Source organism: Balaenoptera borealis (assembly GCF_965194805.1).
Source record: "Balaenoptera borealis genome assembly, chromosome: 18".
NCBI lineage: Eukaryota > Metazoa > Chordata > Mammalia > Artiodactyla > Balaenopteridae > Balaenoptera > Balaenoptera borealis.
Window position 1 is genome coordinate 79,524,563 of NC_138877.1, and position 12,283 is coordinate 79,536,845.

Genomic DNA, 12,283 nt, shown 5'->3' on the forward strand with positions numbered 1-12,283 from the left:
TGGGACTCTAAGTGATTTTTTTTCTTTTTTCTTTTTTTTTTTTTTTACTTTCCAACTTCCCTGGGATGAGCATTTTACAACAGCAAACCAGCCAAAAGATACTGGCTTCACGTTGTGTGTGTGTTTTCTGCTCATGTATACGTGATTTCTGTTGTTCTGGTGCCTTTTCCGCTGCACGGGAAATTCCTGGAACAAACGCAGGGCCGGGGGACCTGGAGTCCAGGGCACCTGGCGGGGCCTGTGAGCAGGGTGGCCCCACCCAGGTCTCCAGAGCCCCGACCCCCATGCAGACGAGGAAACAGACGGAGAAGGCACACAGCCCTGGCAGGTTGCTCCATCCCAGCGCAACCTTCATGGGGGAATTAATGTCTATTCATGTCGTTCCTGGAAACCATGTGAATCATTCCCAAACACCCCCATTGTTTCGGCACATACTTTCCCGTGAGGCTGGCCCGGCAAGCTGCAGGCCACAGCCAAGGCCTCGGGAACCCTCAGCGACCGCCCCCTCCCCCCCGAGTGTCTGCCTCTCTGGCAGGAGCGTGGTCGTGGCCTTGCACTCACTTTCTTCCAAATATGCATCTTGTCAAAGACAGAGGACCTGTTGCTGACTCTGATTATCAAGGCCTTATTGGATGGAGCAGGCCACTTTTGTAGCATTTAAGAAAGAAACAGACTTCCAGAAGAATGGCCCATTTTTCTGGGCCAATTTTTGAGCATTTAGCTCAAGAAAAAGATAGCTTTTCCTGGGCTAAATGCTCAAAGCCAGGGTATACCCCAAATAAAGGGTAACAAAAGTCTAGCACGGAACTCTCCCAAAATAATGAGGAATTTGGAGAAAAAGACCATCCCTGGTTCAATTACCAAGAAGTGTTCTGGCGGCAGGGGGCGCGGAGGGACGAGGGAGAGAACCAACGGGAGAGGCCGCTTGATGGGCGGGAGGCCTCCCAAAGCACACTGTAGCTCAAGCCCAGCTGAACTGACGCTATTTTAAAGAGAGAGAAAAGTCAATGTTTGTAAACATGTGACAGGTCACTGGTATTCAAATACTATGCTCATAATCATAATGGATATTTTAAGAGATCAAGCAAAGATGCAGTATTGATAATACTCCAAAAGCACCACAGAAGCACAGAAAGATGGTGATACCCAAGGATCTGGTAGAATCAGATTAAGTTTTCACTTGTAAATATGAGGGTAATTGCAGTGGTGGGCGTTGTAATAAGAAAAATCTGATAGTAATCACCGTCTAGGGGTCGTGATACATGTGCTGTCTTGTTTAAACCGACAGCAGCCCCTCAGGGCAGCTTCTTGAATCAAGTGTACAAATAAGGAAACCGAGGCTCCCAGAGACTGTGTGTCTTGCACAAGATCAGATCGTTAATAAGCAGGCAGGGCCACGTGGCAACCCAGACATGACTTTCAAGCCCTTACCAGCAACATGCAAATGAATTCAGAAGTTCATTCCAGAAACTTTCCTGACTGAAGGTGAATTGCGGCACTGATATTACAGCCAGCCTTGCCCAAAAGCAATTTTGAAAGAAAGACTCCACCCCCATCTCCAACCCCAGGCACCTACTTGTCAAGTTTTATATTTGAAGAAAGGAGAAAGGATCACATAGACACCCACGAAGAAATGAGAGGGGCTGTGTGAGTATTTCAGAAATCACTCCTTTGGAGTTCTGAGATGAGAGTACTTTGGGGGGAGAGGTTAAACAAGTAGTGTCAGCATACACCTCTCTGCTGCGTCCCCAGGAGGAGGTTCAAAGGCAGCACGCCTACGGCATCGCTCCCGATTCTCCCCTGCAGACGGTCCTGGACCCTAACCTTCTCCGCTTCCGCCCAGAGCGCTCCACGACCCAGGTGCCCAGTTTCTCCTGGTCCAGTCTGTCTGGATCAGGTAACAAAACGTTATCAGGAATTTCTGACCTGAAGTCCCAGTAACCACAAGAGGTGTCCCCTTCGATACGAAGCCAGGTGAACCGTCACCAGGAAGGGGCATCTGGTCGGGTGTGGCCAGAGGCTTGTCCGGGCTTGTCCTGATGACTCAGCCGAGCAGAAACGTAATCCACAGTCTGCCCGTCTGGATTCTCTGGAACCCACCTGTGCTGCTGAGGTGGGGTTTTATTCTATTTCAAAATTGTAATAATTAGAAGGTGATTATAATTGGTTCTAGGCAGTAAAGATGCATTTAATAAATTCTGTAAAACTTCAGGCGATTGTATTGCAATAACATTGAAACCAACTAATAAAAAGAAGGAGAAAAGATACCGTAGCAGAGGGAAATTAAGACTATTTTCTACATAAAACAGAAGTGGTGCATATATAGAAAGCACTATGAAAGGTATTTGCAAGCAATGAAAACACATATACAACATAACGGCATTTATAACATGAGGCCCAAGCATTATTTCATACATCAGTGTTTCCCAAGTTTCAGCCTTTTGCATGCTAATTTTAAAGTTTTGCCATATCTATACATCTGAATTTTTATTACTTACTTACAGATTTGTGGTACTGGCTGTAATTTTTTCTACAGTACACTGAGATAAATTAAAAACTTTAAAATAAAAAGTATCCATCTATGTACCACCTAAAACTCTTCATATAATCCCTCCACAGTTTGGGACCTAAGGAAACATATAATTACCTTCCCCTATGAAAGCATGTGTAGCACAGCACACACAGAGCATAGATAGATGGATAAAGGCAGTCAACATAGAGAAACCCCCCCCCCCCACCACCAAAAAGGCACCTGACACACATACAAAAACCATTCTGCAGCATCACCACTTCAGTGTCATCCTACTCATGCTGGTAGGGAAATCCTCCATCAAAAAAATACAGGCAATTAAAAAAAAAAAAATAAAGAAAAAAAATACAGGCAAGCTCCACTTAAAATCCTGGGAAGGAAAGCTGGATGTGACAGGTAATTTCCTATCCCAAGTAAATTCTTACAATAATAGGACTTCTCCTGATGGGGCAGATCTAATACATGGAAAGGTGGCACCACAATCTGTATTAACACTGAAAAATGTAAGAATAGCATAAATATTTGAACAGCTACCAAGAAGGCATTCTAAAATTCAAACAATTTTTTAACCATTATTTTTTTTCTAGCTATAAAAGTAATTCATGTGTACCGCACGCCATTTGAAAAACACAAGAAAAACACAAATAAGGAAATAAAATCGTCCAGAGATAACCACTGTTAAGACTTTCACACATTCTTGATATCTTAATACATATGTAAAGGCATCAATATACATGTTACATCAACATAGATCCACAGTTTCGCAAAAATGTGCTCCTGCTGTCCGCTCGGTTCCCTAACAGCCTTTCTCGGCTTAGCAATATTTTTAGCACGTTCCTCCAAATAGTCACGCTCTTCTTTTATGTCCCTTAGTGAAGTTTTGCGTTTTCATCGGCTTTACAAATGTGTACACTATGAGGTTTATATTTTTTATATTTTTTTACGCACTCAGATCTACCAGTCTTCCCATCTCTGGTTCTGTTTCTGATATCATGTTTACATCTCTCAATTTGCTCACGTTTTTCCTATGGTCCCTTACAAAAGTTGTTGTTTCCTCAATATAAATTTTGTCTACATTTCTTGACCTAACTAATCCTAGAGCCGGTGTTGCTATTTTGAATAGGTCCTCTACCCTCAACATTGTCGGCTAATTGGTCATTGCTAGCATCTGGAAATGCTATTGGCTTTGTATATTAATTTTATTATCCATCATTGTAATTTCCTCTCTCAGTTTTACTAATTTTGAGTCCACTCTTTTGGGTGTTTGGGGAAGTTTTGTGGCTCAAAACTGATTCTGGAATCAACCAGACCTGTGTTTACATTTTTTTTTTGTTTGGTTTTTGTTTACATTTTAGACACACCATTTGCTGGATCCAGTCTTGGGCAAGTCCTTGTATTCTCTTTTTCCCCAGCTCTATTGATATAACTGACACGTAACATTGTGTATGTTTAAGGTGTCCGACTTGATGATTTGATACATGTATCTACTGTAAAATGATCACCACTGAGGTTAGTTAACACATGTATCACTTCACATAGTTACTACATTGTTTTGAGTGTGGTGAGAACATTTCAGATCTACTCTCTCAGCAAACTTCAAGTATTCAATACAGTGTCCACTCAGTCACCAGGCTTGTTCATCTTTTAACTGAAAGTTTATATCCTTTGACCAATATCTCCCCAAATCCCCCAGCCTCCAGCAGCCACCATTCTACTCTCTGTTTCTATGAGTTGGATATTTTATTTTATTTTATTTTTTGAGTTGGACGTTTTAGATTCCACATAGAAGTGAGATCACGCATACAAGTGTGTTTGTCTTCCTCTGTCTGACTATTTCACTTGGCAATAATGCCCTCGGTGTTCATCCATGTTGTGGGAAATGGCAGGATTTCCTTCTTCTTTTATGGCTAAATAATTATCCATTTTACATATATGCATAATTATCCAATATATGTATGTATGTATAGAAATGTATGTATATGGTATATGATAATTATGGGTGAATGGATAAAGAAAATGTGATTTATATACATCCATAAATGTGCTAGTCATCAGATACTTAAATTGTTGCCATATCTTGGCTCTTGTGAACACTCCTGCAAATGAACATGAAGCTGCAGATATCTCTTTAAGACAGTGATTTAACTTCCTTTGATTATATACCCAGTAGTGGGATTGCTGGATGATACGGTAGCTCTATTTTTAATTTTTTACTATTTTCCACAGTGGCTGCATCAATTTACATTCCCCCCAACAGTACAGGAGGGCTCCCTTTGCTCCACACCCTCTCCAACACTTGTTAGTTGTCTTTAGCATAACAACCATTCTGATAAGCGTGAGGTGACATCTCATAGTGGTTTTGATTTGCATTTCACCGATGATTAGTGATGTTGAGCAGCTTTTCATGTGCCTGTTGGCCATCTGTATGTTGTCTTTGGAAAAATGTCTATTTAGGTCCTTCGCCCATTTTTTAATTGGATTATTTGCTTTGCTATTGAGTTGTATGAGTTCCTTACAGATATATCCCATCCCAGATATGTAATTTGCAAATATTTCCCCTCCATTCACTTTTTAAATTATTTCTTCTGCTGCGCAGAAGCTTTTTAGTCTGATGTAGTCTCACTTTATTTTTTGTTTTTGTCGCTCATCTTTAAGTGTCAAATCCAAAAAACTTTGCCAACGTCAGTGTCCAGGAGTCTTCCCCTGTGTTTTCTTCTAGGAGTTTCACAGTTTCAGGTTTTGCATTTAAGTCTTTAACCCAATTCGAGTTAATTTTTGTGTATGATGTAAGACAGGGGTCCAGTTTCATGCTTTTGCATGTGGATATTCAGTTTTCCTAACATTATTCAGTACCTTCTGAAAGCCTTGGTTCCTCTTCTGGAAAATGTATGTGGTAAGACGTACCTCACAGGACTAGTGTGCAGTGAAACTGGACAATGTGTATAGAACACAGATTACAGATATTCTTGGACACAGATATTCTTAGAGATATCATGTGTGAAGAGTGATAGTTTGTTTTCCTCACCCCACCCTCCCCGCCCTTCTTTGGAGGGTGTAGCTCTTCTTTGTTTCTTTTTTGGTCTTAGTGCATCGGGTCGGGCTTCTAGACTGTTGAGTACAGTGGAGATGGAGGGGCTTCTTGCCGTGGCCCTGACGATGCTAGGAAAGCCGGGTGCCTCAGCCCCGGGGATTCTGTTGCCCACCAGCCCCGCTTCACGCTCCTTGTCAGGGTTCCTCTGAATTCAGCTTCACAGCCACTCCTGTTCTAGGTCTGGGCGCCGGAGCTGTCTCCACGACTGACACAGTCCGGGAGCATGACCCGGGCTCAGCGCCGCATGGATCAGATGTTCAGTTGTAAGCACCTTACCGTGACCTTGCTCGGCACAAGCCCAGGGTGGTCGCTAGGACCAGCTGGGCTCAGGGTCTGGGAGCCCTGCCTGACTCCGTCACGCGAGAGCTGCCACTCTCCGCCTGAGGGTCTCCACCCTGCCGCCCCCTGTGCCACAGTGGAAAGATTTGCTCTGGGCAGCTGGCCCAATAATGCAGTAAGAGTTTCCTCTCTGCCCGCCCCCCCCTTCTCTTTGCTTATCTCTGAGTCTACAGGAATGTTGAAATGTGTTGGGCAAAAACATCTGGGCAGCTTCCAGGTAGAGGAAGGCTACTTCCTTTTTGTTTCCTTCAAAAGCAAAAGTTTTAAATTTTGGTGAAGTCCAATTTATCAAGTTTCTTTCATGGTTCATGCTTTTTGTATCCCATCTAAGAAATCTTTGCCTACTCTAAAGTTGCATATTTTTCTCCTAGAAGTCCTACAGTTTTTTACTTAACATTTAGGGCTATGATCCAGTTTGAGTTTATTCCGTGTATAGTGTGAGTTAAGGGTCAATGTTGATTTTTTTTTTCTCCGCGTGAATGTCCAGCTGTCTTTGCTGGAATGTCCAGCATCATTTGCTGCAAAGATATTTCTTTCTTCATTGCGTTATCTTGGCAGCTTTGTTGAACATGAATTGACCATGTACATGTAGATATATTTCCACTGATGTGTAAAAAAGACACAGTTGATTTTTTATGTTGCATTTCACTCCTGCCACACTGCCAAACTCATGTTATTATTCCTGGTGCTTGTCTTATCATGCATGAATAGGTGTTGATTATTGTCAGATGTTTTTTTCCATGTGTGCTGCACTGATATGATCATGTAATTTTCCTTCTTTGGTCCATTAATATGGTGAATCACACTGGATGATTTTAAAATATTGAAACAGCTTTGCATCCCCGGAACAAAGTTCACTTGTCCCTGGTATAAATTTTTTTTTATATATGTTGCTGAATTCTATGTACTATTGCTTTGTTAAGGATTTCTGCATCTCTATCTGTGAGAAATATTCGTCTGTAGCTTACTTGTTGTGTATTGTCTTTGCCTGGTCTTAGTATATGGTTAATATGAGCTTCATAAAATGTTCCCTCCTCTTCTATTTTCTAGAAGAGATTGTGTAAAATTGGGGTTAATTACTAAACATTTGGTAGCATTCTCCATTGAAACCATCTGGGCCTGGAGATTTTTTTTTTTGGCAGTTTTAAAATTACAAATTCAGTGTCCTTCATAGTTAAAAAGCTATTCAAACGATCTATTTCATATTGGTTGAGTTGTGGTAGTTTGTGGTTTTTGAGGATTTGGTCAATTTCATCTGAGAGATCATACTTTTGCAGAGTTGTTCATAGTGTTCCTTTAATACCCTTTTGGTGTCTGCAGGTCTGTGGAGTTAGCCCCTGTTCGTTTCTGGTATCGGTAATCTGTGTTCCCTCTTCCCTCTCTGTGTCAATCTTGTTGGAGGTTTGTCTATTTTATGGATCTTTTCAAAGAACTAGTTCTTTGTTACATTGCTTGCCTCTTGTTTTTCTGTTTTCAGTTTCATTGATTTCTGTTCTCTCCTTTATCATTTCTTTCATTCTGTTTGTTTTGGGTTCATTTTGCTCTTCCTTTTCTGGTTCCTTGAGATGAGAGCTTAGATTATTGATTGGAGACGTTTCTTCTTCGCGAACATATGCGTTTAGGAGCCTAAACATCTTTGTCAGCACTGCTTTAGTTTCTCTCTCTCGAATTTTGACATGCATTTTCATTTTCATTCATTTCCATATATTTTTAAAATTTCTCTTGAGAGTTCCTCTGTGACCGAGGGATTATTTACAAGTTTACTGTTTAGTTTTCAAGTATTTGGAGATTTTCCTGTTGTCTTGCTGTTATTGATTTCTGGCTCGATTCCACCGTGTTACAGAACACATTGGGTGCGATTTCAATTCCTTCGGATCTGTTGAGGTTTGTTTTATTGCCCAGGATAAGGCCCATCTTAGTTTATGTTCCATGGGCCCTTGGAAGAAAGTGTATCCTGGTGTTCTGGGTGGGATGTTTGCTGGATGTGGATTAGATCCTACTGGTGGTGGGGCTGATCTGTCTATCAGTTACTGAGAGAGGCACGTCAAGGTCTCCAACCAGAATTGTGGGTCCGTCTTTTTCTCCTTTCAGTCCCATCAGTTTTTGCTTCACATATTTTGTAGCCCTGTTGTCTGACGCATACGCACTCAGGGTTCCTGGGTCTGCTGGTGGACTGATGCGTTTACCGTTACACGACGTCCCTTTGTCTCCCACAATTTTCTTTGTTCTGAAGTCTGTTTCATCTGATGGAATGTAGTCACTTCTGCGTCTTTTGAATGTTTCCACGGTATATTTATTCCACTCTTTAACTTTCAACCTGCCTGTACTGTTATATTTGAAATGAGTCTCGTGTCACAGTTTTTAATCCATTCTGCCAATTTTTAGTGCCTTTAGCGTCCTCAGGCCCTCTACATCCAGTGCAATATTGATGTGCGAGGGCTGGCGTCTGCGCGTCTGTCACCTTACTTTTGTTTTTTCTCTCTGTTTTTCAGTTCTCTGTTTTCTTTTTCCTGACTGCCTGTTGCTTACTTGGACAGTTTCTAGAATTCTGATTTATCTATAAAGTTTTCGATCATATTTCTTAGTATATTTCTTTTTAGTAGTTTCTCCAGATATTACTTTATATACAAATGGCTTATTGCAGTGTGCTGATGTCGCCGTTGTACCAATTCAGGAGAAGAATAGGCCCCTCACCTCCCTGTATGTCTTTTTACCCTCTTCTGTCTCTGGTATAACTATCTTATTTCCTCCAAGTCAGACTGGGCGATAATTTTTCTTCGATTGTCAAACACAATTTAGAAAACTCAGGAGAGGAAAGACTGATTGCGTTTACACCATTTTGTTCACCATTTCTTTCTTCCTTCCTGACATTCAAGTCCCCCGCTTTAGGTCCGAGGAAATCCCTTTAACCATTCTTCTAGCGTAGATGTGCTGGTGACACATTTTCTTAGTTTTCCTTCAAATGAGGCGCTTTGATTTCCCCCTTCAATCCTGAAAGCTATTTTTGTGGGATACAGGCTTCTAGGTTGACAGTTCTTTTAGCATCTGAAAAATGTAGGGTGACTTCCTTCTGGCTTCCATGCTTTCTGATGAGAAATCTGCTGTAATTTGAATTGTTTCTGATCTGAATGAGTAAAATGCCATTTTATTTTGTCTTTAGTTGTCAGAAGTTTGACTCTGCTGGGTTTTGGTGTGGATTTATCCTGTTTGGGAATTTTTTTCAGCTTAATTTTGTAGGTTTATGCCTTTTGGAAAATTTGAGAAGTTTTCATCCTTTATTTACTTGTTCATTTGTATTTTTTCAACCCCATCTTCTTTCTCGTATCCTTCCAGGATACAAAGTTAGCTGTTTTGTTATAACCCCACAGTCCCTAACATTCTGAGTGGTTTTGTTTTCAGGTCTATTTTCTCTCCGATGTTCAGCTTGGGTGATTTTTATTGGTCCACTTTCAGTTCACTGATTCTCTCCTCTGTCTCCTCTGTTTTTCTGAGCCAGTCCATTAAGGTTTTTTATTTCTGTTCTTTCTTCCAGCAGAGCCACCTGCTTGGCTGGTCTGCGGGGCTGCTGGGTGTCGTCTCTCTGGGCACAAACTGGAGCCCCAGAGACTTGCAGCTGCAGCAGGTCTCAGGGCCCAGTGTGTCTGGTTAGGTGTTGGGAGGGCAGGCCCGACTCTGGCCAGGCCACTGCAGCTCCAGAACCAAGTGGGCGTTCGGAGGGGACTGGAAACACACAGACTCGACAGCTCTGGACGCCCCTTCTGTTTTCTGGCCCTCCGTCACCAGCGGTGGCCGCAGCTTCCCACATGGGCCGCAGACACGTTGTGATGCCCGTGGACCCCACCCAGCCCCGCCCCACCCTCCTCTGCTTCCCAAGACGCACACAGGCCACTGGGCCAGTGCTGGGTGTGGTTGTCAGGCCCCTGACGGCCTGCTCTGCTCAGTTTTTCTCCATGTTGTCTCCTGTGTCGATGCAGGATCTTCCTGTGATGATGGTGACACACACAGTGGCGGTGACGGCACCGGCGCGTCCTGCCGACACGGCTCCCAGGGCCTTGGGCGAGCCAGCTCGTGTTCCGCCCCGGCACACGCGCGGTCCTTTCCCTCTTCTGTGGATGAGGAAACTCTCCCACAGGCTCTGCGGCGGCCTCACCTGGGCTCACGTCCTGGCAAGAGCACAGGATCGCACAGGGCCAGTCTGACTCGCAGCGGCCCAGCCCTGCGGCCGCTCTGCTCTGCACCGACCGCTCAGCGAAGGCCTCGAGGCCTCGGGCAGAGCCCTGCCCCCGGCACCCACCCCGGCAGCAGGGCGAGCCCGCCATCCACGGGCAGCTTGTGAGCGAGACTGCAGGTTCAGCCTTCCTTTCCCGCCAGCATTTGGACCCTTGGCACACAAAGGGTTAAAGGCGTCCACTTTGGGATCCGCAAAATAAATACAGCATATTTTCTTAATCCCTTTCACCGTGTCTGTACACGGTTTTGTGGGCTGTGTTTAATGGAAGGAGAACTCATGCTTGGTTCAAACAAATCCTTAAGTTGGAAAGAATGCTCTCCCGCGGTGGGAGAAGACGGCAGAGCGAGGGCTGGGGGTGGGCAGCGGCGGGGCCGGAGGGGCTGGCTTGCCCGCACGACCCGCCAGCGCAGACGGAGGGCCGACCTTCTGTCCCGGCACCCGGCACAACCAGCGGCATCTGCAGCGTGCTACGTGGATGCACTGTGGGCATTTACTTCTTGGCTGATCATAAGTCAGTTACTTGTTGTGGTTGCGTTTCAGGAGCCGCCCGAGCCCCTCCTTGATCTGAGTTCCCACTCCCTGGAAAGCGCAGTGCAGAGCGTCTCTGGCGCAAAGTGGGTCCAGCGTACCCTAATTACATTGTCAGTCAAGGTGCCGCTGGTGGCTCAGAGTGACAAGTAATGAAGTCCCCTACCAGCTTTGTCTTTCTCACACTGTTTGGAAGGCTGCTGATTTTTTGGCCCGTGGCTTGGTCGTAGAAAACTACAAAAGGATTTTAGAAGAGCAGCATGTCCTTGGCAAGCAAGTTAGATAATCCTGCTGTGTTTCTGTGACTTTCCTCTGCAATCGTAGTTCCAAATCGTAAAGAGTGGTTTCCTAGGAAATAAAAACCAAGGAGAGAGAAGACCATGGGGTCCGTCGGCGGGTCGATGTGAGTGGACGCTCCACCAGGAAGGTTCAGGGCGTGTGTCGAGGTTCCTGCTGGAGTCTCGAGGCCACACTCTCTGAGGCAGTTACTGGAGGGGCGGCAGTAGCCACACGGCCAGCTCTTTCAATACCCGATTTACGGCACGGAGAAAGAGCTTGTAAAATCCGGACACTTCATGGCAGAGCTTCCAAACGTCTTGGTGATGCCCAGAAAGTCTCTGGTGAGCAGAGCCCAGCTGACAGCAGGATTCAATTACCCAACAGAGGACTCAAGGACAGTCACGCCAGAGGCCAACCGAGCTCGGTGAACTGCACAGAAGGAGGTTTCGTATTCAGTCTTCGTTTCCTCTTCCTCTGGACACAGTTGTTGAACATCGTCTCAGCTAGCACTTAGTGAGCACAACGGCCCCAGGACCCTGTCGCTCCTGAGAGGGGACACACAAGAGGCCGCTGCTCTCCAGCTTGAGGGCAGGAAGCTTCTTCATCTGCTGCCTCTGGACGTGTCGAGGCCCAGGGGTGGCCTGTATCCGTCTCTCCTCCCCGCCGCACCAAGAAACCAGACGGCCGAGTGGAAGCCTCACCCTACAGTGGCATCACCAGAGTGCGGGGTGAACGAGGAAGAGGAGAAAAGTGGGTACAGGGAGACTCAGGACAGGAGGGACACCATCGGGCCCAGGGTGCCCGGTCTGGCTGGGTGTCATCCTGCTACCCGGATGGAGGGCGGGGGGTTCACACCTGGGGGGGTCACAGGGGCTGGAGCCCTGCCGGGGAGGAGGGAGGTTCTCACCGAGGAAGCACCTGGGTCCAGCACAGCAGCCGGCGGCCTGTTCGGCAGAAGCCACCGTGGACGGCTCTGGGAATTTAGTGACCTGGACGGCCCTGAGGCCAGGACGGGGCTGGGGGGGCGGGGTGGTCCCATCACCACAGCTCGGATTCAGGCACAAAGCAGGCTCTGGGAAAGCAGGAGGGTCCCGGAATCACGGTGATGAAAACCTTTCATCGGCAGAGTGCGTGTCCGTGTGGTATCAGTGTCAGAGTGAGAGGAAATGCAGGGGCAGCAGGCGTCCAGCCCCTCAGGAGTGCTGCCCCACCGTCTCCCCGCCAATCCCGGGGGGCCAGCTGACCGGGGGAGAGTTAGAGAACAGGGTCTCCCAGCGCAGGGGGC

General features: G+C 45.6%; 1 long non-coding RNA gene across 1 annotated transcript; it reads left to right on the top strand.

Moving 5' to 3' along the window:
• Positions 1–557: 557 nt before the first annotated feature.
• Positions 558–2,209, top strand: LOC309615537. The gene is made up of 2 exons (XR_014236913.1): positions 558–1,647; positions 1,753–2,209. It is a non-coding gene; the product is annotated as an uncharacterized lncRNA (long non-coding RNA).
• The last annotated feature ends 10,074 nt before the right edge of the window (positions 2,210–12,283 follow it).